General features: G+C 48.1%; 1 long non-coding RNA gene across 1 annotated transcript; it reads right to left on the reverse strand.

Annotated features, from left to right (window-relative positions):
* Positions 1-1070: 1070 nt before the first annotated feature.
* On the reverse strand, positions 1071-3758 carry LOC112545912 (uncharacterized). Its single transcript, XR_003089500.2, has 2 exons — positions 3619-3758; positions 1071-2018 (listed from the first exon to the last, which is right to left on the reverse strand). It is a non-coding gene; the product is annotated as an uncharacterized LOC112545912 (long non-coding RNA).
* Between the last annotated feature and the right edge of the window lie 458 nt (positions 3759-4216).

Genomic DNA, 4216 nt, shown 5'->3' on the forward strand with positions numbered 1-4216 from the left:
GTTCCTGTGGCTCAGGGTTTGGTCCCGCTTCCTGGTGCTCTGGAGTCTTTGCTTTTCATGGAAGAGGGTCGAGGTGCGATGACGTGTAAGAATCCCTGTGCAAGGTGTAAGAATCCCTGTGCAAGGTGTGAGACCCCCTGTGCAAGGTGCGAGACCCCCTGTGCAAGGTGCGAGACCCCCTGTGCAACGTGTAAGAACCCCTGTGCAAGGTGAGACCCCCTGTGCAAGGTGTGAGACCCCCTGTGCAACGTGTAAGACCCCCTGTGCAAGGTATAAGACCCCCTGTGCAACGTGTAAGAACCCCTGTGCAAGGTATAAGACCCCCTGTGCAACGTGTAAGAACCCCTGTGCAAGGTATAAGACCCCCTGTGCAACGTGTAGTCCCATATGGGAGGGAAATAGGAACTCTCATTTCCTGCTCACTGCTGGGGCTGTAACCCCCGGGAGATATCTGGCATGTCATCGGAAAATGGACGGTTTTAGGCAAGTGACCGTTACCGCCTCCTCACCCGACGTGGCGCTTAATGTGAGATTGCCTGATGGGCAGGAGATTTCAGAAGCACTTTTAATGAAACCACATTGCAAGGATGGAATAACGTGGGGGTGGGACAGCAGGCTGTTCTCAGGAGTGTGGGAGGGAAGCGGCAGACTCCTTTCACATTGAGTGTGGGAGGGAAGCGGCAGACTCCTTTCCCCCCCCCCCTCCTCACATTGTGGAACGTATCAAGCTCCTACGAATCGGTATTCAACCTAAAAGCGCTAGTTGTTCGGAATGGGAAGGAATGACCATCACCCTGCTTGGCTTAGTTGGGACAAACAGGAGAATGGCTGGAAAAAACCTTTTATGATTGCCCGACCGGATTCTTTTCCCACCTCAAGGCTCAAGTGGGACGTATGTCTCCCTGCCCAGGACGGAAGGGTCACCCACACTCCTGGGTTCAAAAGGGTATTTAGATGCCTCTTTCTTACTGATTTCCGTGGGAGTTGGGCGTGAAAGCAGCTCACTAAATCTGGGCCACAAAGGCTGGGGAATAAGGCGTGGAGCCTAAAGGAAATCCAGAAAACAGATATTCTGATGCAAAAAGTTTACTGTGAATAAGAAAAGGCATACATGGGTGCAGACAGAAACAATGCAGAGAAGAAAGGCCACGTCTCCAGGTTTCTGAGAGGGTCTGCCAAGAATCACCCCTTCTGAGGTGATGTTTCACACCAGATGTTCTTCTTGCTTCGTGGCTCCTGGGGAGTTTGATAACTGAGTTTTGCTTGCAATGATTTTACTGCACTTATTTAATCTTAGGGTCAAACGAGACAAAGCCCAGCACAAGCAGAGCGCTACGCTGCTTCTCCATGATACGTTTTCCATGGCACAGTTACATGAAAAAAGAAAAGACATTTAGTTAAAGAAAGGGCTTAAAACAAGGCACAGGCCTCTCTTGCCAGGAAGGGGCACTGAGTGAGTATAAATGTTGTTTGTCCCAACCCGCAGATCCCTAGGTCACTGACTGTCACACCGGCCTAAAGGGACCTTCATGGGATTGAGCTTCAGGCCTTCAGATAATTAAAGGAGAAGTGGAGAGTAGAAGGAACAATAATAAAGAGGAATTTGGGAAATACAGATGTGGGGCAAATGGACAGAATTGCTGACCGCTCACAGATCTGAGGGGTTGTGGAGGGTCAGCATTTCAGAAAGCCATTGCCCGTGAGCTCAGTTGTGAATCCATCTCCTGCTTTTCATTTCCTGGTTGTTCCTTGTTCTGAGGCTCTTCTTGCGGGATTTAACATGGCCAGCATCTTCCATATTGGTACCCACACCCATGGCCCCAACGGGAAGAAGAAGGGTAGTAACAGCCATTGTCATACCCCCAGCCACATCTATAGGGCCTAGAGTAGCACCCTGGCCGATAGCAGTCGTAGTGGCCCCGGTAGCCGCCACCGCTCCCATAACTGCAGGGGCTATAGCCCCAGCAATGAGAAATCTTTTGGTGCTGGTAAGTCATCTCCCTGCGTTGAAAGTAAACCTGAAACACAGGAAGGAAAAGAGTCAACAACAATGTATTAGAGCCAGCCCAATGAAAAGAGCAAAGGCTCAGTTAACTATTGTAATAGAGGCCATGAACGAGAAAGGGAGAGAGAGAAATGGAGCAGGAAAATTATGCCCAAGCTCCTCGGTTGCTAGCTCTATAGTCCTTCCTGTTTCCTCTTTCTAGTCTCTGGCTCCCCTCTCTCTTAGTCTGTGTCTGCACTACCAAGGGTTGTCGACATAACTTATGTCAACACCCACAATCATTAGAAGGTGTTCACACTTGCTCCCTCTGTCAACAGAGCATGTCCAAACTGGGGGTACCATCATTGACAATGTGAGCAATGCACTGTGAGTAGGTATCCCATGCTGCCGTGCTGTGGGAAGGCGGAGCTGATCCCTGTGCATCTTGGAATTCCCCTGGAGTTCTCCCACAGCCTCTTCAGCTGCTGGGAGCCCTTGGTGTTGAGGAGTGTCAAAGCAGCACAGTGGCCTGTGACCCTCCTCCTGTAGCAGCAGCCTGCCTGCTACTGTGTGCCTAGTGCAAGGTCGAACAGGAGCAGTCCCATGATTTGCTCTTTGTTCTCCAAACAGAGCCGCTCACTCAGCTGTCACATACTTCCAGAACCTTTAAAAGGGGAGGGGAGTACCCTGCAGGGCAGCAGAGATCACAGAACACTGAGCACAGCCAGCAGGGCAGGCCTTATGGGATAGTGGTGGAAGCCAGTTCTCTTGACAAAACAAACAGCAGACTCCACACTGGCTCTGTCAACAATAAAGGGAGGGGAAAAGACACAAGTCTCTGGCAGGACTGGAAATGTTTGTTGCCAGAACTGGATGTTCTTCCCAACAGAAATTGCAAGGCAGTGGAAAAGATTGTCACTGTTTTGTCACCAAAAGGCAGGTTTCGATGTCAAAACACTGTAGAGTAGAAGTAACCTTAGTCTCTCTTCTATCCAACCCCTTTGAACCTTTCTCAGTTCTGTGTTTGCAGCGTACTGACTGGGCTATGCAAACAGAGAATAGACAATATTTCTGCCATGTGCGCAGGGTGATTTTATTCCTATTACAAAATATTTGTGCAAAGTAGGCAGGGACAAAATTTGTTAAGATAAGTTCCCATTGTTTCAGCATGCGAACCACTTCTCTCCCGAATCACAGAATGGAGCTTTAGCGTCTATAATTTGTGTACTTGCTAATGAATGAATAGAAAAAATATTCTTTTGTCAAAATAAAGCACCGAGAACCAGATCCTGAGCCAGTAGAAACCAGCCCTTTAAAGCAGAATGAAGGGCTTAAAGTAACCTACATTATTTGCAGTTCTACATATAAAATTGTTTCTAGTGCACATAGGACTTAGGAATAGCCATACTGGATACATGTGGAGGTCCGTCAATGTCCCTCTTCAAGCTGTAGCATTAATTTCTAAACTATGTCTCCAAAAACATGCAACTTATTAATAATCATTTTAAAATGGAAAAGATCCCTTCATATAGCCAACAATCACAGAGTTATGGGCAAAATGGAGTCCTAAATTAAAACCATCTCTAATATGACATCCCATTAGGTATAGAAAGACTCAGCCAAATCAGACTTACCCAAGTTATCGAGGAGGAGAAGTCGAGAGAAGTGGTTCAAGAAACCTGAGTTGTGAGGACTTTTATACAATTTCTCAGATTGCCTGGAGAAACGGCGCCACCCTCTCTCTTTAGCTCTTAATCCATTTTCTTGTGCATGTGACTCCCTGAATGGATGTAATTGTGTTCAGAGTTATTGTGTTCTCAGCCTTACACGACATGACATGCATAAGAGTCTAGCAGGTGTCTTTCATCCTAGACGGTTTATTGGACCTGTGAGGCATGGTTTCATCTTTGGGACTGTGTGGGAATGGGAATGACTCAGAAGGACAGGCAGAACCGTGTCCATTGTACAGTCTACTGTTTCATGAAGGAATCCTGCTTGGTGTAGGCCCAGCTGGTGTGTGTTGGGGGCATTGCACAGTTCTTCCTAAAAACAACAAGTCCTGAGGCACCTTAAAGACTAATACATTCATTTGGTCACTAGAAGACTCACTGGGCATTGCTCGGGTCCATCAGGGCAAGGTGCTGGCAGTGTGGGGGGTGTAGGAGTAAGAGAGGGGCCTTGTGGGGGCTCAGAGCAGGGACCTGGAGATGGGGGTATGTGGGGGTCAGGGTT

Source organism: Pelodiscus sinensis, chromosome 24 (assembly GCF_049634645.1).
Source record: "Pelodiscus sinensis isolate JC-2024 chromosome 24, ASM4963464v1, whole genome shotgun sequence".
Taxonomy (NCBI): domain Eukaryota; kingdom Metazoa; phylum Chordata; order Testudines; family Trionychidae; genus Pelodiscus; species Pelodiscus sinensis.